The sequence below is a fragment of the Phalangium opilio genome, unplaced genomic scaffold (assembly GCF_054372755.1).
Source record: "Phalangium opilio isolate 3A_F unplaced genomic scaffold, DU_Popi_V2 ptg000048l_1, whole genome shotgun sequence".
In the NCBI taxonomy this organism is placed as follows: Eukaryota; Metazoa; Arthropoda; class Arachnida; order Opiliones; family Phalangiidae; genus Phalangium; species Phalangium opilio.
The window spans coordinates 5,750,998-5,775,062 of NW_028324170.1; the positions used below are offsets into that span (position 1 = coordinate 5,750,998).

Consider the following 24,065-nt stretch of genomic DNA (forward strand, 5'->3'; position numbering starts at 1 on the left):
GTGTCTTTAATTATTCGATTTTAATGGTTAAGAATTGTATGAATTCTGGATTCTCATCGAAAATTCGAAACTATGGTGTATTTCTTTTGCTTAACCATTACATCGAAGAGACTATCCTTCTCTCGCAGAAGCGAGATAAGGGAATACGTTGGGGTCAACCCCCAACACTTTAAGATTTTGGGCTCTTGGTTATTTCCGCAACTCAAGCTGAACTAATAAAGATGGAGAATCCATGCGAAATTTCTTTAAATTTCGTAGGATCGAGTTAACTTTTGATCCATGGTTTTCATTTAAATGTACTTGGGTTCTTCTCGAGGGGGTAACCTCATTGAATCTCTTAAAGTGCTACAGGGACGTTAATTTAATCTTAAGAAAGATTTTTTTCTAATCCGCGACCATCTTGAGAAATGGCGGATCTAAATGTGAAAAACCTTTGTGCAATAACATAGCCGATTGACCTAACGCTACAACTTATTTCAATAATATTTAGTATACAGGTTCGCATATCGTATAGAAGGGCTTCGTGGCTGACCAACATACAGGTGAGAGACCGCCATTGGGGTATTCTCCCTCGCGCCAAGAAGTAACGCCAGATGGAGTCCAACTTCACTACACGCGGGAGGCAAGAAAATTCGCGCTTGCTTTAGCTGTGCTTCTGGGTGAGAGGGCGCATACCCCAATGGCAACCTCTCCCCTGTGTGTTGTGTTCTCTGTATGTAACTTGCGAAATTGTCTATTGAACGTAAACACCGCCATCCTTTAATATGGTAGACTGAAAAGAAACAAAACTGTTCTGTCAACATCGGCTCTCTTTGTTGCTTGTCAAATATAAAGAAAACTAAAATCATTGTTCTTGGTTCTTGTGACGAACCCCTCGAGGTTTTTCTTCTTCATATTTTTCCATTTCCTCAGTTTATTCAACAATAGGTCATTATGACAGTCGGACGTGCTCTCGCATTTTCAAATATAAGATTTTCTAATCATAATTCATCATAATTTTCTTCGCAATGTCACTGTGATCAAGGGATATAATCTACATAATATTTTTTTTAACGAGGCTTAAAGTTAAGACTAGGCTTTATACGAAATGCGCATTTCCGCATATAATTCTTCGTTAAAATTTAATCAAAAGTAAAGTCCGGTCTGACTGACCGATTCATCAAGACCAACTATAAAGTCTCCGGTTTACCATTAATAGAAAGCTAAAACTTAAAGGCAGAACAAAATTAAATCGATTTGCATTCAAAACTTAATAAAGTAATCATTAACAAACTTAATCCAAATTTATTCCGTTAATTTTATATACATTTTCAAAGCTTCATAAATTGAGTTGCCAAGTCTATGGCTCACTTTCGATAAACAAAGTGCGTATTTGCATAAAAATTAAAGAAAACCACCATATAATTTTGGCTTCAATTAAATTAGTTATATTGAATGAAACAATTTTAATGCTATTTAATTTGACTTCTATTGGGTTGAAATTTGTTTACCTCATTTAACTTTTATAGGGTTAAAATTTGTTTACTTCATTTAATTTGACTTTTATTGGGTTAAAATTTTTTTACTTCATTTAATTTGACTTCTATTGGGTTGAAATTTGTTTACCTCATTTAATTTGACTTTTATTGGGTTGAAATTTGTTTACCTCATTTAATTTGACTTTTATTGGGTTTGAAATTTGTTTACTTCATATAATGTACTTCTGGAGGCTTCAAACTAACCGTATTTGAATTTCAAAAGGCTTCCAAAATAACGAAAGCGTAAACTTGCCGCGGGTCAAACTAATATATCCACAATGTCTAAAAATAGCGTTAATATTAATAGCTACGTACGCCATTAAAGGGTCGCAATTTTTAGTTATATATATTTTAATGACCCCATAATATACGATCGAACTTATCCTCGGGCTTAATGTGCCTTCATTAAGTACTGAAAGCTTTGAAATTTTGTTTTAGGAAATTCACCATAAGGTAAGGGCCATATTCAACGGATTATTCTATAAATTTTCATTCCCCAATATGCTTTTAAAACTTTAACATCAAAGCTATACTTTGGCTTTATGATGATTGAATAGGTTAGTTTTTTATACTCCACTTACAACAAAGACGAAACTACATACGCTTGTATTTTAAACCGGGTTTACGAAAGATTACGCCCGTCTTTGAATAACGGTAGCTCCTCACGATTAAATTTATAAAGCGCGTGAGAAAAGCGCATATTTTACGCTATAAAACTAAAAAATAGTCCATAGAGGTGGAAATAACCCCTTTTAATTATACCAGAGACTTTCGATACACGTTGAACTTAACAGAGACCTCTTACCACGGTTTTGGCAACCATATTGGAAGTCGTCAGCTCAGGCCATACAATTTAGGCAACCAATATTGACGTCACTTCCCCGTAACTCCTCCCCTCTCAGTACCACTCTATATTACGAGGCCACTCTCTATTAAACGCAGTGTATATAGAAAATCTCTGATTTTTACCATTCTAAATTTGCACCGTAAAAATCAAGACGCCCTATGCCTTTTTTGTATAATTTCTAAGGCAAACTTATGCTGAACATCTTTTGTCTCGCTTTTAACACCGTTTCCTATATGGTTATTTTTTTGACGTTTATTCGAAATCGAAGTTAGCGAGCTCGCGTTAATTGCAGCCCTGTCATATTTTATGGTCCATTTCGTTAAAGGACGCCTAGCTCTCTTTTGTTTTAACAAAAATAATTGGGCTCCAGTGGGAAATAAAGAGGATCATGCTGTGAATCATAATGCTAAATCAAAGGGACCCCCCAAAGGTCCTATTATTTTGAAACCGTTCCGCAGCAAAAAAAAGTTCATTTCATCGTGCATTTTAGAAAAAATTGCAAATTGTGTAATTTGAAAATATCCATCGGTTATACCAGGAAGGATAGAAGGCAAAGTTAGTCCTAACAAAGCTTTCCTCTTTGTTCTTACTAACATGGAAAGCGGGGAAGACATGGAAATGTCAGGGAAATTAGTTTAGACCAAATTAAACTCCGAGAAATATCATTGGAACTGAATTAAATTTTTCTCATAGAGGAAACCGTCTAAATTTTGTAGTTAAACCTTGGTACTTCGCGAGCTGCAGAGACTGACAACTTATGACGTAGCGTTGTTAAAATAGGTTCAACTGAGAATAATCGTAATGAGTGTTACTGCACGTAACTTTATTATCGCGGCATATCGTTTGTTCCTCTATACTCTATATTTTCTATAATTGTTACGAAGCACGCTTGACCAATGAGCTGCAATTCCTGTGGTCCTTAGGCCTAATTTGTTTTTCGTGCGGCCCCAATTTACATGCAGGCAGGAAATGACCCCTCTGAGTTCGTAATGATCGGTGGCGATTTCCGGCGGTCACCGCACTTTCTCTTCTATAGGATACGATTATTCCAGAGCTCAAAAACCTTTTAGACGTATATACTGCGACAGATTTTATAGATAACTTAGGTGAATAACAAATTGTAATTAAATAGGTTCGTTTTGTCTAGGGGGATTAAATTAAAATGGACTGTCGGCATGATTAAAATTAACATTAAGATTTATTTGATATTTGAAAGGTTCATTTAAAAGGTAATATGGTTGATTAACAGTTCATGATAAGCATTACTTAATTAATAAAAAGTGGTGGGCTGGTTATTCCCATAATGGCGCGCATTATTTCGCGAGAGCTCTTTATAAAAATAATTGTTTGTACGGTACCGTATGGAAGTTCATCGAGGGCGCGGATCCGAAGCGAAAGATAAAGTTCGGCCGGTTAAAGTTCGGTCCTCCAAAGGTCCATCCTGGTTTAGGCCCGGTAACGTAGTTCGGCCGGTTAAAGTTCGGTCCTCCAAAGGTCCATCCTGGTTTAGGCCCGGTAACGTAGTTCGGCCGGTTAAAGTTCGGTCCTCCAAAGGTCCATCCTGGTTTAGGCCCGGTAACGTAGTTCGGGGTGGACCTCGTGTCGTCGGCCTTGGTCCTGGGACAAATCGGGCAGAGTCCGGCCTTGCAGATGGGTAACGAGAGAGAGGGAATAATAGAAGGCGCCGTCTTTTTATACCCTCTCTCCAGAAGCTACGGGGTCTTCAAAGTTCGTGAAGGGCTCTTGAAAGAGTTCATTTAAAAGTTCACGAACGCACACGCGAAGAGAGAGTTTTGGGGAAATGGTTTTCCCGATGACGCGCACGGGTTGGGGAAAGTAACCAGCCTCAACGCGGGGAACTACCAGCCATAGATATAAAAATATTTGAAAGCCATAGATATAAAAATATTTGAAAATACTATAGAAGGGAATAACTTCATGCTCTGCATGTTATTGTTACAGATTCCCCACAACCAAAACTTGAACGTCCTCGTTCGACAATAATAAGAAACAACGATTAAAAAAAAACACATATTAGAAAAGGGGTTACGTGAAAAAAAAATACAAAATCCAATCTAGGCCTAGACAATAAAAACTATATACATGGATATCCAATAGGAAAAAAAATTCTCGAGATGCAAAATTGAAACAAAATTAAACACAGCATATGAGTTAACCACTCTGCTATAACAATATAAAATTGAATGGAATTAAAAAGAAAATAAACTACGCTATACACAGCATTTGAGTTAACCACTCTGCTTTGTAGGGTTTAGGACCCTCTTAGTAATTGTATCTCTAGGGCGAAGCCGTCTAATATAAGGAGGTTGGTCACCATTCCAAGAATTAGAGCTAGGGCTAGGGGAAATACAAGGACGACTGTTAGACACAAGAACGTCCGGACCAGAAGGGTCATCAATGGGAGGATCATCTTCGGTCAATACAACAGGGGGAGGCAAAGGTACGCACTCAGGGTCACGAGGTATAAATAGCTTAAGCTGATTCACGTGATACGTGCCTTTCAGAACCCGTTTGGTCTCTAAATTAGCTAAACGATAGGTGTGAGGGCTAAATTTTTCACTAATGAGGAACGGCCCATCCCAGTTGTCAGCCAACTTTGCCATAAAATAGTCTCCTGCAGAAGACTGTGGGTGCGTTTTACGCAACACATGTTGTCCCACTTCGTACTCAAAATCTCTATGTTTTTGATCAAAATATCCAGCTTGCCGAGTCTGTTCCAATAGAATATTTTCCTTCGCTTGATTTATAGCGACCGTAACACGGTCCATAATGCTATCAGCGTATAAGGTGGTATTTTCTTGGGACATATTAAACTCAGGGTTAGATTGCGGGGTAACGTCAAACGGGGTCCGCAACTCTCGGCCAAATGTTAAATACGCTGGGGTGAAACGTGTAGTTTCATGGGGGGCTGTCCTAATTGCCATAGCTAATTGAGGTAGGCCAATATCCCATTCTCTGTGGTTATTTGTAATATATGTAGCGATCATAGTACCTATAGTTCGGTTACTACGTTCAACGGGGTTACCTCTAGGGCTATAGAATGACGTAAAGCGATGGTTCACTCCTAGGTTCTTACACGCAGCCTTCATAAGTTTACTAGCAAACTGGCTACCAGAATCGGAAATAATAGTGGAGGGGACTCCAAAACGGGTGAAAACCTCATCAACGAGTTTTGTCACTATACTTTTTGCCGTTGCACGACGGAGCGGGAACATCTCGACCCATTTGGTCATAGTGTCGATTACTACCAATAATTGGGTGTTACCCTTTTTGCTAGGAACAAAAGGACCTTTCAAATCAATAGATAAAACCTGAAAAGGGTCAGTCGGCAAAGCCGATTTCATGAGCCCTGCGGGGGCTCTTTGCGGGTTTTTGTTTTTCTGGCAAGGTAAACATGATTTAATATAATTAGTGACTGATTTTGTCATTTGCGGCCAAAAATAACGGGCTTGAACCCTACGTAAGGTCTTAAAAATTCCAAGGTGGCCTGAAATAGGGATGTCATGAGTTAAACGTAATACCGTTTCAATTAGAGAGGGGGGGATCCATATTCGGTATGAGTTCGAATTATCGGGGGAACGGAGAATGTCACGATAAACAATGTTTTCGATAATAGCGCATTTTGGAGCGGAAGCTAATACAAAGTCCTTCAAGGAGGCATCAGTTGGAATAGTTTTTAAATCTAGGTAGAGTTTTAGAGCACACAGCTGTTCATCGGCTTCTTGGGCGGCTATTATACGATCGGGATCGAAAGAAATTTCTGAATCAGGGTCTACGATTGATACCAAGATAAGGGGTTCCGAGGGGTCGGACTCTGATTCGTCCAGCAAATCAGGGTCGTCATCGCAAGGAATACGGGAAAGCGCGTCCGCTACACCGTTATTTTTACCAGGGACATGGCGTATAGCCGAAACATAGGGGTCAATGATAAGTCGCCAGCGGGCGAGCTTACCAGTGGGGTCGCGAGCTGTTCGAAGCCATTGAAGAGCGCTGTGATCGGTGAAGACTTCTACCTGACCGCCTTCTATATAGGGGCGAAACTTTTGAATAGCCCACTTTACCGCGAGACATTCTCGTTCTGTAACCGAGTAGTTGCGTTCAGCTTTATTTAGGGTGCTGCTAGCATATTGCACTACTACGGGTTTACCATCTTGTTTTTGACTTAAAACAGCGCCCAAACCAGTGTTGGATGCGTCTGAGTGGATGATAAAGGGTTTTGAAAAATCAGGTGGTGCAATAATAGGGGCGGAAACCAGAGCGGTTTTTAGGGTATCAAAGGATAATTGCTGCTCTGGTCCCCATTGCCAAGCTGTATCCTTATGCAAAAGAGCGTTAAGGGGAGCGGCTTTGTCAGAAAAGGAATTTATGAATCTCCTATAATACGAAGCGGCACCTAAGAAGCTACGAACTTGTTTAACTGTCTTAGGGGCTGGCATGTCTTTAATTGCAGAAGTTTTTCTGGGGTCTACGTGTACGCCTTGTTCATTAACTAAATGACCTAAAATATAGGCTTCTTTGGCACAAAATTGGGTCTTACTTGCCTTGGCGGTTAAGCCTGCGTCAGAAAGAACACCAAAAACCTTTCTAAGGGTAGACATATGTTCCGTAAAAGTGGAGGAAATTACAATGAGGTCGTCAAGGTAGGCACTGACTCCAGACTTACGTAAGTGGCCAAACAAGTGGTCAATCATTCTTTGAAAAGTTGCCGGAGCCGTGGTCAACCCGAACATTAGGACCTTGGGTTGAAATAAACCGCGATGGGTTATAAATGCTGCCTTTTCACGGCTGTTTATGTCTAAGGGCACTTGCCAGTACCCAGCTTTGAGGTCTAGAGTTGTAATAAATTTGGGGGTTTTTAAAGAATCGAGGATATCATCTATCCTGGGTAGTGGGTAGGAATCCTTCTTTGTTACCGCGTTTAATCTGCGATAATCGAAACAAAGGCGAGAACCGCCGTCCTTTTTGGACACTAATATACAGGGTGCTGCCCAAGGGGAGTTACTGGGTTCAATTTGGTCATCAGCTAACATTTGGTCAATAATAGCGTCAATTTGATCTCTTTTGTGAGGAGCGTAGCGGTAGGGAGCGCAGGAAATAGGGTATGCATCACCCGTGTTAATATAATGCGTGGCGGTATTAGTAATTCCTGCATTTTTCGCAAATAAATATTGAAATTCTGAAACTAAGTCTTCTAATTGTATTCTTTCCTCGGGGGTCACTTTCGCTAACATTAGGGCTTTCTTAAGATCTTCTTCATCTATTTCACAAGGGGGTGTGGCAGAGCAAACAGCTGGTGAGGGGATCACTGGCTTATCAATAAAATTGGGAAGAAAACTATGTTTCTCCGTGGGGGAATCACTCCAAAAAAACTGCATCGCGCCACAATCTAAAGTCATTCCTTCAGATTGTAACAAATCCATTCCCAAAATACAGGGAAAAATTAAATTCTTAACTAAATATACATTATGCGTTGTGTTTCTCCCCGGAAGGTTAATGTTTGCTTTGCCGCAGCCGGTTGTGGTCACTCGACTTCTATTGGCAAGTTTTAATCCTAATTTAATACGTTTTTGTTTATTAGATGTAGTTGGGATAGAGTTTCTAAAACGTTCATCTACTAAAGTAAAGGTAGATCCAGGGTCCACAAGAGCTATACAAGGTGATTTATTAATTGAAATTTTAAGTTTTGCTAAATTTGGTAAATTTAAATTTTGAAAAGAGTCAATTGTGGGTCCTGAACTACAAAGAATGGGCTTTAGGAGCGGTTGGGGGGAGGATTGGGTGGACCAGTTCCTCCCCTGCCTGCGTTTCCCGATGGTACAGGTGTGTTATTAGCGGGGGGTAGCATGGGGACGCGTCGAGGGCATTCTGGTCGAGTGTGACCCGGTTCGTTACAGTGATGGCATACTACGCCGTTAGGGTTAAATCGACGCGTGAAAGTATTTCTTTGGAAGGCCCTATTCTGAGAGGGGATTAGATTTCCATTTCTTTGAGGAAAATTTGACCCCGAAGCACTATTATTATTACTGGGGTTAGTGTACCTCGTGGGGCAATGATCTTGATAGTGACCTTTTTCAGAGCATCTAAGGCAAACAACATCCTTAACAATTTTTAAGGAGGGGGGATTTTTTGGAGCATCTTCGCCGCGACGGGGGGCTGAAGCTTGCTCAATAAGAATGGCTTTATCTACAAATTCTCGCACCGAGGTAGCGGTAGTTAATGCCAGGGCTTTTCTTAATTCTTGATTAAGATTTTTCCTAATATACCTAATTTGCGAAGCTACTGGTATAGGGTCAATTAATTTACGCATTATAGTATTCATGGCTTCTGCGTAATTACTAACATTTTCACCTGATTTTTGAAATCTGGTATCCAGTCTTTCTAGTATTAAATCGTCATTCCCTTGACCCTGAAACTCGTTTTTAAGAGCCGTGGAAAATTCGGCGAAAGTTTGAAAAGGGGTTTGGCGCGCGAACCATTCAGCGGCCACACCTGTTAGCATGCTGGGGACCCAGTGCCTTACAAAAAGATTTTCGGGGCAATCCCGAGAAGCGAGCACCTGATGGGCTTTAACTAAAAACTCTTTAATATTCGAATCGGTAAAACTACCTGAGAATGTTGGCAACGTGATGGGGGGTGCCCAAGAGGGGGGTAAAACTTGAGGCTGAGCTGCGGCCTGCCCATTGTTTGCTATTATTTGCGCCATTAATAGTATTGGTCCATTTGAGCGCCGCATAGTTCTCAAGAATCTCGCGGCGTTTTCCGCGGGAAAAATAAAATCACGTGATCGGCCGCCATTTACGGAGAGAGTAATTTTTTTCGAATACCTAACTCGATCACGTCCGTGACAGGCTAGGAAATAAGACAGGTTTACAGGTCAAAAACCAGTTTATTAATAGATTGGACCACTATTTTTATTCAAAACGCGAGGGTCACTGGTCCCAATGACTAGTTTATTAATTCCTACTTTTATTAAAAATTGATATGGGGACCTCTTTAATTATTTTAATTTTAACATAAATTTCGACTCCAGGAGTCCAGTTGTGTATACAACCCTCCGTGAGCGGGTGGGCCTTGGTTTTGGTAACTGATTATCGTCTGCTTCATAATTTAGAGAACTGCAGGGCACAATTATAAAATGGCAGCGTCCTAGCCTTATTCTTTAATTTTTTACTATATTTTGTTCCACGTTTAGAAATTGAGGTTTCCATTTTAATTAAATAGTATTGAAATAAAGCCAATTAAATTTTCCGTGAACAAAAATTAACCTTTAGGGATGTTCTGTGTCCAAATACGGAATGAATAGCAGCCGACGACAATCAGTCCAAAAAATACTAGGGCAATGTGTCTGGCAGCATTGCACCTCCGAAAATGGCGCTAGGTTTCGCCGCCGAAAATGAGCGACCGCCGTATCGGCGGCGTTACTTCAATATGGACCAGGACTATTGGGCGACTTGCTGTTGTAGCGCCGTTATTTCGGCGTCCCTAGGATGGGGATTATTCATATTGGACAAATTAAGCTGCTGGTTAGTTTGATCAGGGGTTATACTTCTAAGAGCAAACCTTTGTTCTCTAGCGCTCCTTTGAGTCGCTGAAAAAATTTCGTAACACTCCCGGCAGCTAGAAAATTTACCCAAATTTGGCTGACAAATTTCACTATGCTCAGGTCGGTATAAACTCATGAAGTATTTTACGTTACTGTTTAAACTTATAAGGGGTTCTATTTAGAGACAATGAGGTAGTACCAATGCAACCTAAATTTTACGTTAGATTTGGGGTAGGATGACCAACCTTAATAAACCACGTGGGTAAAAATTGTAAAATAAACTAGAATTATACACTCCTAACTAAACTAGCTAAAATAATACACTTCTAACTAAAATTATGTAATTATGTACTCCTAACAAAATTACGTACTTTGCGTACTATTAACTAAAATCAAAAATCAATTCTATGTAACAAGTTGTGACTTAGAATTGGTTATAAACTGAAAGCTAATTAATTTCTACCTATAGAATTCGTCGATTTGAGATATGTAATATAAAAGTTAAAATCAACGCTAACCACGTGATAAATAAAAACTTAGGTCATTAACCATGAACCATTAAAGAAAAAAAATTAATCAATGTTCGTTAACCACGAACAAGAACTATATCTCAAATACGACGTAATGAGGGGCGAAAAATTAGGCTTTCATAACTTTAAACAAAGGGAAACATATCCCGGACGGACCCCCAATTGCGACAGATTTTATAGATAACTTAGGTGAATAACAAATTGTAATTAAATAGGTTCGTTTTGTCTAGGGGGATTAAATTAAAATGGACTGTCGGCATGATTAAAATTAACATTAAGATTTATTTGATATTTGAAAGGTTCATTTAAAAGGTAATATGGTTGATTAACAGTTCATGATAAGCATTACTTAATTAATAAAAAGTGGTGGGCTGGTTATTCCCATAATGGCGCGCATTATTTCGCGAGAGCTCTTTATAAAAATAATTGTTTGTACGGTACCGTATGGAAGTTCATCGAGGGCGCGGATCCGAAGCGAAAGATAAAGTTCGGCCGGTTAAAGTTCGGTCCTCCAAAGGTCCATCCTGGTTTAGGCCCGGTAACGTAGTTCGGCCGGTTAAAGTTCGGTCCTCCAAAGGTCCATCCTGGTTTAGGCCCGGTAACCACAGAGAATATAAGGGAGGAGTGGAAGCTCCCCCGCTCCACAAGCGTAAATAGTTATGTCTCGCTTAAATTATACTAGCGGCAAGGCTAGCGGTACGAGGGAGTTTCCGGCTCAATAGCGCCACCTACGATACCATTTAATGTCTCAAACGGAAATGCCTCGGTACTGCGCATTGAAGATGCGCGGTAGAAAAGCGAGACAAGTTTTGCCCCTCTTTCCACTCCTCCCCTATACTCTCTTTGCGGTAACGTAGTTCGGGGTGGACCTCGTGTCGTCGGCCTTGGTCCTGGGACAAATCGGGCAGAGTCCGGCCTTGCAGATGGGTAACGAGAGAGAGGGAATAATAGAAGGCGCCGTCTTTTTATACCCTCTCTCCAGAAGCTACGGGGTCTTCAAAGTTCGTGAAGGGCTCTTGAAAGAGTTCATTTAAAAGTTCACGAACGCACACGCGAAGAGAGAGTTTTGGGGAAATGGTTTTCCCGATGACGCGCACGGGTTGGGGAAAGTAACCAGCCTCAACGCGGGGAACTACCAGCCATAGATATAAAAATATTTGAAAGCCATAGATATAAAAATATTTGAAAATACTATAGAAGGGAATAACTTCATGCTCTGCATGTTATTGTTACAATACTTTGGTCAAGAAAGAAAAAAAAAGCCTTTAAAACCTTTTCGTGGCGACCAAAATACTTAAGGCTCCTATATGGCACATTTCCGTATAGTGCTTTGATATCTGCTGTTGCTCAGGGTTCATAAGAACATGGAAAACAGGGGAACTGATTTATAGCAAAAGATAGAATTTTATGCATTTCTTCAGAGCGTGAATTCTGCACGCAATCCACCTTGTTCCCATTCGCCGGAAGTTAGTCTTATCTCAGGATTCGTGGAGGGGAGTAACGGGAAGAAAATCGTCTGTCGTCTGCTACAAAGGCCAAAAATATGAATTGTAGCAGACGACAGACTAATTTCTACCAGTTACTCACCTCCACGAATCCCGAGATAAGCCTAACTTCCGGCGAATGGGAATAAGGTTGATTTTAGATTCATCGATGTAAAATAATACACCTGAAATCAGTGAAATTGGGTCTGAAAATTTAGTATGAACCCTGATAGTCTGTACATGTAGCTTTCTGTCTAGGTACTGAACTGATTTCGCCCGTTCCCTCACCCCCCCGTAAGTCTTATTTTTTATTCGTTGTCGCTTATCTCGGTGGCCGTTAACGACTTCTCACTTCCTGCTGGTTGCAGCTCGACATTTACCGTATAAGAAATAGGGCTAAGAGAATGCCTTTACCGTAATACTTTAGGAAACTTATAAAGAATTCCTTGACTATTAACTTATGGATGGTTACAGTATATAAGTAAATCACGGTGTTGGAGTGTCGTGGGGGAATGAATTTTAACTTAAAGACCCTGGGAGTCTGCATGAATAAAACTAGCCGGGAATAAGAAGGAGAGGGAGAAAGGGATGATTGTTAGAGGCACGGGAGGGAAGCTCAAGATGAGATGAAGAACGAGAAGAAACTGGGACGTTACGTACGTCGCCGCTATTATCTCCTTCTTCTTTTGAAAAATTCTCTTCCAAATGTTACGAGAGACAGCTCGCCACGCTTTCAATGAACAATCCGTGCCACACGGAGCCAGGCCACATGCATAAGATTATTATGTAAGTGAGATACGACACTATTATTAGTCGATATGTGAAGTTATCGTAATTTTTAAAGGGAGAATGAAATGAACGGGTATCCAATGTTCAATCTTATATATTTCAGAAAGCTGATTCTTGGTTTGTTTGTTTGTTCGTTGTACACATGAACACACGATTCGTCAAAGTAAACTGCATGGGTGATATCAGTAACACTAGGCGAAGGTTTTGGAAGTAGTTTGGTACAGTTCTTCTCAAGGTTGGGACTAGGTTCTAGGTTAAAAAATTAGCGTTAGAGAACGTCAACTTTTATAACTTCAAAAATGTATGTACAAAGTTGATGAAAAATTTTTGGTTGAAGTTTTGTTAACAGGATATGCGTCAAATAGTGCCACGAAACTTGCATAATAGGCTTATGTCATGATATTCAGTTGTCAACTAAAGTTCATTGTACTGGCGATTTTGCAAAGCAAAAAAATTCCTAAAAGAGAATAGGGCTACACATACTTCTTGCAAATGGCAGCATCATCACTCGCGGAGGAAGAGGGTCTGCATGGAGTCCCCAAGGGTGTCCTGTCCCTTGACAGCTCGAGTGATTATGAAAAGAAGTAGTCTTATAGAAGCTTCTGTAAATGGCGACCTCTTGTTCGCCGGCGTTCATCCGTAGCTCGGCTATTTTCTCTCTTTTTCTCTCTCTCTGACTCTAAATGCTTTTTCTACCCATTTCAGTCTCCAGCATCCTTCCTCCGGTTCTTCTCGAGCTTCCGTTCTCTTTCCAAGGAAGCCTCGCGTGGCTGGCGCGACCGAGCTTCCCTTTTCTCCTCATTCTGTGCCTCATCCTCATCCTTATACTCCTCCGAGCGTGTACAGCGTGGCTTAGTTATTTGAACACAAGATCTGTTCACAACGGAGTAGACCATATTATTTCGCGATAAATTTATAAAATCCTTCAAGAAGCGGACAATCGTGCTTCTGAAAATTGACTACCAAAGAGATCACACGTACTTTTAGGTATGTGTACCGAACGTCCGTGTGTGACGTAGACAAAAACATTATAAACCCATGGAAAAACATGCTGTGAGATGCCCAAACAGTTTTAAGAATCGTCTATTGTATTTCTTATAACTTATGATCTTTTAAAGATGAAATAAGTTTGGTTTTGGGGCAATTTATTTTTACTTTCAAAGAACAGGAAAGTTCTGTGGGCAAGCTTTCTTCAAATAGCTAAACCTCAATGTATACCATGGACGTCTTTGTACTCTAACCGTTGGAACGAGAGTTGAAACCTTTGAACAATTTCTCTTTACAAAATTTTTGAGCAGTTTTGTTTTTCATCCAGTCCCATTAGAGACACAAAGTCTCTCCATGTTCTCGAAAGACGTTTTCTCTGGTTTCCTCCCCTAACTCTTTTCAAATGGTAACTAGAGATAAAGAAAAGAAAATCACGATTAAATCTTGCAAAGAACTAGCTCTCTGTTCCGTGTACTTAAATTTCGCGAAACAAGAATGATGGGCTAACTAAAATCTTGGGGGACTTTTTAAAGAGTCGTTCCTCCTTTAATTAACATTAGTTTCTTTACGTACAACCCCCCTCCCCCACCTAAAACTTCTAGTTTTAATCGCTTTCTTTTGGCTTCGTTGCTTTTAAATTTCTTTCAAAGCTATTCTCGGGATTTTCGGGGGAAAGGGAGACTTGTAATGAAACACATCCAAGTTGTAATCAAATGTTATTTCGTTAAAATTAATTATTTGAATTAATAAACAGGGCTTCGTTCCTGGAAATTAAAGCCTAATTCGGGCCTTGGTTGTACCCCACTACCACCATCACCCCACACTCTGATTTTCCATTGGCCGAAATGATTCCTGGCTCTTACGACAGGTTTGGCCATTCGTTATAAACGGTGGAGTTAGAACTGGAGTTTAGGGGTGCAGTCGGCCACGATAACAAATTTACGGATCGATTCTTCCTCTCATTTTCTTGGAGGTAGTAACTGAGGATTTGTCCGGAGCTCGTAATTTTCTCTATACTGTATAAATAACGTAATAACAATAAGTAGTACGCTTGCCGCTACTGTAATGTTAAATTTTCAGAATTAAATAGAGGATGAAATGGTCTTACAACCGTTTCTAATCGTTTTAGAATTTGAAATAATATCAAGAACATAAACTTCCAAACTCTTTTCATTTGCCCAACGCAACGTGTTTGAAAAATAAGTTAGGGACAGCACAAGCTGAAATAAAAGCACGCGCTGTCTGCTGAAGGCTCACGTGGTCTCATCAGCGTTGCAGAAGGGTTGAATATTCCTCTGCACATTCGAGGCAGTTCTCATCCATATAAATCTCTCCAATAAGGCAAACCTATTAGGTCAAGATGGCTTTTCATACGTTCTCTGGTCTATAATGGGTTCTTCCTAATACGGAAAATTCCGCATTATCGTATTAGAGCTTAGGTTTCCACGAGTTGATTCCTCCAAAGGTTAAAGAGATGAATTCGAAGAGAGATTTATGTAGGAATCCATTACATAATATAACATAGGAGAGGGTCATTTCAACTCTAAGCCGTAAATGATTATTTCGGCATATTAATCGTGAAACAATCAGTGAGGAAAATAGGCCGGAGACTGTTTCTCCTCGTGTACTGCAATTACTCGCCTTAAATATTGGAAAATTGGCAGAAAGGCTTAACGACAATATGGTAGGGGCCACGAGCGACTGCTGCTGCTGCTGCTATAGTAGGAGAAAATTATATTCCATTCCTCATGAACGCCTCGTTTCATATAACCAACCATAAGTGATATAATTTTCTACTAAGTTTATTGCCAGAGGTCATTTCTCCCTAGTTCAGAATTTGTTATTATTCATCTATAACCCTATTATGCATAAGTATGGCTCTGCCGTTGGGTGTTAGTTTCCATGCGCTACAAAATTAGAGACTGAAGTGCCATCTATGTTTCAGCGTTTCTAGTGCAAACCTGTTTTGTCTATACTCAAATGTGAAAAAAAATAAACTTTGAAACAAACATTAGTAGGTGGCGCCACAACTCCTTACGAAAGACTATAAACTGGGCCCGCTCAAAATGAATGGCGCGTTCGGTTATCCGACCTAACTCTATACCGGTTAGCTTACCTCGTACTAATATTGATTTTAATGTTACCACAAATAAACTATAATTACCACGAAGCCTGCTATATTATTGATGTTTATTTGAACATAACAAAGCCAGGACAAAATAGAGACATTTTATGTGATTACCTTGGTCTTGTCGTATTAAGGGTAAAGAAAACACGGTTTTGGTGTCAAATCCGCCACCAGGAGACGCTCCTCTACGAGAAATATACTGCCACGAGACACCATGGAAGCATGCTCGTAACAAATACCATACTTATGGAAAATATAACAGGTTTATGTTTTTATCTTAGATTTTTGGTCCACAAATTTTTAAGTCAATGTTTTTAGACAAGAACTTTTTAATTAAATGAAACTTAGGGAAGGAATATTGTACACTTATGTTTGAACGAAGTAGAGTATTGGAAACAAAACGTGCAATAGAATGTTTGAAGCTTTGATATGCAAATTACTTAATAAATATAAATAGGAACTGACGAGCCGAATAATTTCCTTTTCTTGTTATTCTACGTTACTTGTCTTGATTTAGCATTGTGTATTACGCCTACAATCCAATACAATTCCGATTTTTGAAACGTGAACCTCGAATGTATAATGACGTTAATGTCAAATTTGTCTAGCTTTCCACATCCTTTGGGTTATAGCAGACAAATTTTTTTGACTTGGCGCATTTAAAAGCCAAAAGAAAAAGAACCCATAATACGGAACACAAAAGCCTGGAAAAGCCGCTTTCGTAAAGAAAAGGATGCAATTTTGGTGAAACTCAAAAGGTTTTTTTTTTATTATATTTTTTCTAAAAAAGGGATTTTAAAAAGTTTTAAAAAAACGTATTAGGAATTTGTAATTAAAAAAGAGACTAAAAGAACCAAGAAAAGAGGAATTTTTTCCCGATTCTTTCTGTTCTTCCTTAAAAGAAGTCCGTTTTTAACCTTTGAAAATTGTGGGTTTCATAAGTTATTCATTTTAATCTTTCCGTCTGGTATCACGTTTCCAGAATAGTGGCGAAGGTTAAAGGCTTTGGTTAAGATGTATTAACCTTAGTCGGCCATACTGTTCGAACCCTGTTTGAAGAAAGGGTTCAAAAGAAGAAACAAGTATACGTCTCCATTACTTACCGAACTTGTTTCTTCATCATCTTATTTCCACGTGACTTCACTTGTAAAAAGAACTGTGGCCGGAGGAAGCGAACGTATAGCATTCCAAGAGTACGTCGCATAACTGGAAATTGGATTGTATTTTTAGCCCTAAAGGTATAGCCCTAGTGTTATTTTAGAATTAAAAGATCCTATTAGATTTCGGTATTACGTCACATGTGCCCAAGGGATGGCGAAGACTAATCGATTTCTACGGTTATAGGCGAAGAAAAACCCCAAAAAACTTTAGGGTTATACTACTAACTTTGCAAGTTCGCTGTTCAGGCTTTTTAGTTTAAACTCGTTAAGCCTAATGTTGTCTACCGCAGACTAGATCCCTCGTGGGTGATTAATTGTCTTTTTAAGCTACGTATGGTACGTAATGTATTTTTTAATGGCAAATTGAACAGAGATGTTAGAATTCCTGACCTTGTTTAATGCATTCCAGACTTCATCACATGGAAAAGAGAAATTAGGAAAGAAAAAAATATTACGTATTTAAGAAGACTTTAGTGGAAAAGTCCGTTAAGACTTGGTTTAAATTTTTAAATTTGGCGCGATTTAAAATAGCGGTGCCACTAAGGAATACCTGGAATAGTTAGGGAGATCAAAAATGGATGTGAAGTGTTAGGGAATTTTAAAATTATCATAAACTCCAGGGAGATTCCTTTATAAGTCTGTCATAAATTAAAGGGTGTGTTCTTTAAGTCAAACTGAGTATAGAGTGTCAAATAACATGTCATGGGGACCATTTAGTTAAGGAGATATGAACCCCCAACCATTCCTTGCCCTCCAAAAATCAGGATATATTCACGCCTTCAATCTGAGAATGTTATTGAACCATAAGTTTATGTATTTTTAAGTATGACGCTTTTGTAACGCTAAGCCTTACCCTCTTTCGGGTGTTTTATTACCCCTTTAAAGTAGGTAAAAAGAAAAAAAATAGATAAATGTGATCATTATCATTGCCGGCTCATTACCGTTACCCTTTGGCAAGTAACCCTAACCCTTGGATGACCTAGTACTTCAAGTACTTGAGACTATTTTAAGGATATCTCTTCCAGAAAGATTTCTCTTTCTCACTAACGAAGCGGAACCATCCTTAAGAGTGTTTAGAATTAGAAAGTATTTGAATGTTAAGTAGCCAAGGCTTATCTATCAAATGTAGCCAAGAGACTTAAGTTCGTTTTGTGGATAAGACGGCAACTTGACCAGCACTGTGTTCAAGCTGCGTTAGATTAGGTTAAGTTTAGAGGTTTTTTTTTTAGGTAAAATATAAAATAGGATTTTTTTAGGTCAGGTTTCCGTTTTTTAATCTTATTTTTGGAGTTCCTGCATTATATTTGACTAGACTAATATTAGACTATTTCAGTAGAATTTTATGACCCTGTCGTTAAGCTAACAAATTTTGAATAGCCGAAGAACGTTTATGCAAAAACTTTTGACCAAGATGCGGCCTTTCCATTGGTTGGCGGGCAGAACCTAGAGCTTAGAGCTCTACTATTTAATGACTCCTCGCTTTTAACTAGAGACCATGGATAAAATTAAACTAACCTCGTTTCAAAAAAAGAAAACTTCCGAGTCTTAGGTTAAAACCCAGGCTTAAAACTAAGTAACTCTTTCGATCCCTTCCGTCTCTGGGAATGAGCTTTTTGCTTTTTGGGGTAAAAACATTAATCTTTGGTATATCTAGTACCCTTACAATTCCAGTGATGGTTGACTCCTCCCACTTTTCTTTTTGTCGCCAGAAAAGAGCCGAGTTTTATTCGGACTCGCCTCTTTTAGTACCAAAATGAATTAAACCGTGTTATAATCTCGTTTGTTCGGGCTAATTAGCCTTTTTCGCCTCTGGAGACTTGAAATTTATTTCCAAAGACGTTCCGCGGCACTTCTTTTACCATCTTTACATAATTCCAACCCATAAGTCTACGTCATCACTAAGTCTTAGCGAAACTGCAGTTTCCTCCAAATGTGAGGCGAATTTAATAGAAAATTGTTCAGGCTAGAATAATTTTTGTTTTATCTAAAGAAGAACATGTACCAAACTGAGAGGAAAGTGTCAATGAACATATAGTCTCCCAAACATTAATTGCCTCTTTACTATTGGACGACTACAACCACCTGACGCGTTCACCCAATCGGGTTCTATAGCTCTTTGTCCATTGTCATGCTCTTCTAATAAAGCTGTAAAATTCTTAGATGAAATATATTTCGAGGAAATCATCACCCCAAGTTGCTGGACTAAAGCCTTATTTTCATAGACTTATGCTAAGGCTTTATTTCTTCTCATTTTCAAATATTTTTCATGGATTAAATTTTCAAAATATTTTAGAAAAAATTCGTCCTCGATTTTTTTCCGATCAAAGACAAGTGGTTTATCGAGTTACTCACCAGGACAACTCACGCGTAGAAAGATGATCCCGTTGCAAAAATGAATCGGGGTTCCAGTTACGTCCCGATGAACGTCTTATCGGTCTTCAATCCATCTAAATAGCGGTAGACGCCCTGAATGACTTTATTTTCGGCAAGAAAGGCAAGGCATTATTAACAATGTCTCTCTATCCCGCGAGCTAGTTAATTCTATGGCTAGATACGTTGCCCACTATTCGCTGCCACCATCTGTCAAGGACATAATAGAAGGGGCGTTGACTTTTTCCTCGATGACGCGTCTGTCCCATACGCCTAGACTAAAGTATGTCAGTTGAAGTAGCGGGTGTCATCCTTGGGGTACCCGCGAGAGTATACCTCTAGGAGCTTTCTTCTTAGTGCTTATTCTGTTTCCCTCTTGGTTAGCTTTAATAGTTAGTGTAAGGTCAGCCACCTTTAAGAGGCTTAACTAAGATTTACACGTTTCACTTTCTGTAAAACTTAGTTGCTAAAGTGGAGTTGTAATATTTTAAGACTTGGCGGGTTGTTGTTGTTGTTTTACTCATCCCCCGTTTGTTGTAATTGTAACTCCAAGTATTTGGTTTTGTTACAAAGGGAAGAAGTAGAGCAAAGGAATTCCCAGTATCTCTCATAAAACTGAAGTAAATAAATTCGAAAATGAATCCTCGTCAATATGGATGAACAGAACGATATCATTCTTAGGTTCCTTATAACCCTAAATATTTCGTATCTTTGGAAAGGAATGAATCGGGCTGTAATATTCGCGTAATTCGGATAGAACCAGAATTATAACACTCTAATTTGGATTTAATTGTTATTCAAGCCCTAATTGTTTTAACCTGAATTTTTATACTTCGTTAATTTATTAAAATGGAAAGACTTGGGGTTATAATAAAGTCAAAGGATTTCCCTGTAAATCTACTTAAACCAGAACTATAATAATACTCCAACTTTGTTAACTTCTGTTTGTACTGTATACGATTTCAAACCATGCACTTTCTAAGTTGGTTCCACGGACTTAATTTGTCATGTCCGACAAAGTAGTATTGTACTTTTTCTTTCCTCGGCTAAGCCTAATTCTCTCTCAGCTGGAAATTAATTTTATAGTATTAGGCGATGGTCCGGCTTTTCAACCAGAGATGGTTTTGGAAGGACGTCTTCATTGTCCTTCTCCTCCTTCATTTGCATATCACGAAGGGAAACCTTCATTCTGTGCCTTTTTTGGGCAGCATTAATATCATCCGCTGAATCTAAACCAGCGAACGAAAAACCAAGACCTCATCGCTATTAGTTAGCCTTAATTCTTTCGTACCCTACCATTCCTGCTTGCTTCTACCTCGAAAAACAACCCGGCACTTTAAGGCTCTTGCACACGATGCGTTTCGGCGTCGTGTTACACGTTTGTTTGGCTACGCAACCATGTAACAGCTAGCCATAGTTTCGAAAAAGGCACGTCGACTTAGGGTCCGCCTACCGTCGCAGGTTACCTGTAGGAAATCACGAGCAGCAAAAACACGCGCGTTTCCAAGCGTCGTGTGAACCAGGCTTAAGAATTTTTCTTCTTAACTGATGAGGGGGTCTGATGAAGATAGCTAACGCAAAGTGTGGCTTCCAGTTTAGTTCCTGCACTGAAGTAAAATTCCCTACCTAATTCTTTGCCAATTTTCCTGTTGCAGTCGCCAGTAGGCGCGGGGAAGGAATTGATTTAATTACGCGTGGAATACGAAACATATTGAGATAATTTAATTGCTAGAAGATGAACTTAAACCTGAACCTTCCATTGAACCTAACCAAAATCCTATTCTAACCAAATTAGCTCATCTATGAACACACAATGAACACTATAGTGGTCAGACTGCCGACTTAGATTAACATTTTTGAAATATTTCTGTATTGCAATATTCATTAAACGATTGCGTAAATTCATGGATGCTTTTAAGATAGGAAGGGAGAATTTTCATTCCATTGCCTTCTCCTCTCTCCCCTCGCTTTAGTGAAAGTCTTTTCAACTTCTATACCGTAATAGTTCCGCTCCCTCCTAAATTGAATTCCAATATCTCGCTTAAAAAAAAGGTTCTGGGAGATTCCTGGACTCTACCGGCGCATGGACAACGTTATTTTATTCCAAGGCTAACCCTTCCCAATCTTTACGCTAGACTTAACGCTTCTCGCCTCTTCAAAAATGTCATAATTAAACATCGATAGCCTCCCCCTAAGCCTTGGACTTAACGCCCAACAGTAACCGCCGGGAAAACTTACAGAATGTTCGACGTTGGCGTATTAGTTCAGTTCGCACTTCCATTGCCAAGCCTATTTTTCTCCGCAACTAGTTTTTCAATAATTAACTCGTTACGCCACCCGCGTAAGTTTACAGTGTATGTTTGTTTCACGCTTAAAGGGAGAATGAAACCATGTAGAGTAACTAATAAGTGAAATCATAAAGAAATCTTAACAAAAATTACTCTTTAATTTTATTCAAATTTTCGAAAGTTCAAATGCTAAGCCCAACGCTAATGTTAAACACAAGCGTTGTTTATCAACGCGTCAGGATTAGCTACTTAGATTTGCAATCATGTAAGATTGAATTCATTCGATGTTCCCTTAATAATCTAAGTCGATTAATAAATAGTTGTCGAATCCATTTCACTTCTATATTTAAACTTCCTTTTTTGCTTTTGAGACCGTTGATTATCAAAAATGAGCCGTCTGCGCACGAGGCAATGTCAAACTAATTGGGGAACGTTTATTATAGACTTATGTCTACCCGGCCCCGTTTCTGTCATCTTTTGGTAAACACGAGATGCAAAATTGCCATGCAGTTTCGAAAAAAAAAGCCCTTTCTCTTAATGAAGGCGTTACTGGCGTGTCTGTTTAATTTGATCTTGAGTTCATTAAGTCGAGAGAGACGTGATGACTCTATTATGTCAGCTATATCTGAAGTTTTTTACAATGTGCATGACGCGATGAATATATGGCAGAGTAAATAGACACCGTATTTTTAATACACTTCTTTACATAATGAGGTCACCCTGGTTACAAACTTTGTAAACTTAAAGAAAAAAAAAATACCAGCGCAATATCTGATTTACTTCTTCTCTAGGCGTGCCTAGCTTTAACCAGTGCTTTGAAATTTCGGGGTGACCTTGATATACCAGGAACAATACAGATTCTATTTTGCGTCCTCCAGCGCCAATGAACTTAAGGGAATACATTTCAGCTCCCCGAGCCAAACTTTGAAATTTGAAATTTCAAATAATCTTGATATCCCAGAAAAATACAGGTAAAATCGTTTACCCCCCCCCCCCTCGGCTAGCTTTAAACAGTGATTTATTTGAAATTCAGAATGATCTTTTGCTCTTGTTCGTTTTCCTGTCCCTGTAAGGTTTATATGATCTATGGTTACATCGTTGAAATTGAGCATTTTCCCTTCCTTTTGTCGAAGGTGGTACGTTGTTGATTTCGGACGTATTTGTAAGAACACGCGAGTGCTTTTTGACGTCTGCTAGAAAGTCAAAGATTCAACGACCTTTACGCTGTCGTTGCTCAGTTGCTCCCAAATATTGGAGCCCCAAAAATATATAAAAGAGCCCCAAATAAAACGAGGGGATGGTAGAGGAAAGGGAGTAAAAAGAGAAAAAAGAATTAATCTAGGGCCTATCTATCTTTTTTGGTGTTTTTCTTTGAACTAGTGACTAGTGGTTGGCTTAGGCTACTTGACTATAGAGGCCTTTTTTTCGTATTGGAAAGGAAGCGCGTCGTCGATGTTTAGCGGGAGAGCGCGAGCTAGGCATAGTATTTGGTGGAAATTTTTGAAGGTATTGAGCTCGATAACGGAAAACGATATATTAAGGCTTTACTGGTTCATATATTCGTGTAGAGAATGACAAGCAGCCATATAAGCGGGCGACAAATATAAAAAGGAATAAAAACGACAGAAAAGAGAATCATGTCATGGGTCTATCAACTCTTAAAGGGGACGAAAACAGATACGCCCTGTGTTTATCGGCGTGACACATGGACGATTACTTTGAAACCTGATTACTGTAGCTTATTCAATAACGTCCGGCAAAATAATGGCAGGATATGATAGACAATATTGTTTTTTATACAACGGTACTTTGTCGTACATCAACTAAACTCGAGTAAACAAGGTTTTAAAAAATCATTTTAAACATTGGGACGTCGCAGCTCTTTTAAATTAAACGCTGGTGAGATGTTTTGGGAGTGATAAAATTGTTGTCTATCCAACGTGACTAAGTACTTGGGCGTACCTACAGTTTGAGATAGGTCTAGCTTGATTTTAAAATATTATTTGACATTGAGACGTCAGAAGTTTTACCTTGAAGCTGGGTTACCGTCCCCTTCGATATGTAAGGTCCATGAGATGAAGCATCCATGATGAGGCTAGAGGGAAGAGTTTAAGGGTGTTGGTTGTTGGGAGGAGGGAGGGTGGCGCTATGCTACGCCATCTGTCGCTTTTTCCTTTGAACGTTTAGAGACAGATAACAAGATTCTCCCAATCATCGCTAAACTTTTCTTCAATAGTTTTTTTTACGCTTTTCTAAAAGGAACTGAGAACTTTTTCCGCTATCAATTTTTCCTTTACATCCTTTCTTTACCGTCAATCTCCGATGGTTCAGTTTCACAGTAAACGACTATCAACACAGACCTTTAATAAACCTTTACTAGCACCCAACTGGCGCGAGTCCA

General features: G+C 39.2%; 1 protein-coding gene and 1 long non-coding RNA gene across 2 annotated transcripts in view; one reads left to right on the forward strand and one right to left on the reverse strand.

Annotated features, from left to right (window-relative positions):
* LOC149673978 (metalloprotease TIKI1-like) overlaps positions 1-24,065 on the forward strand; it is a 75,845-nt gene that overhangs the window by 46,562 nt on the left and 5,218 nt on the right. The gene's annotated exons all lie outside the window — the stretch shown is intronic.
* LOC149673983 (uncharacterized) lies at positions 12,595-13,341 on the reverse strand. The gene is made up of 2 exons (XR_016367031.1): positions 13,215-13,341; positions 12,595-12,980 (listed from the first exon to the last, which is right to left on the reverse strand). It is a non-coding gene; the product is annotated as an uncharacterized LOC149673983 (long non-coding RNA).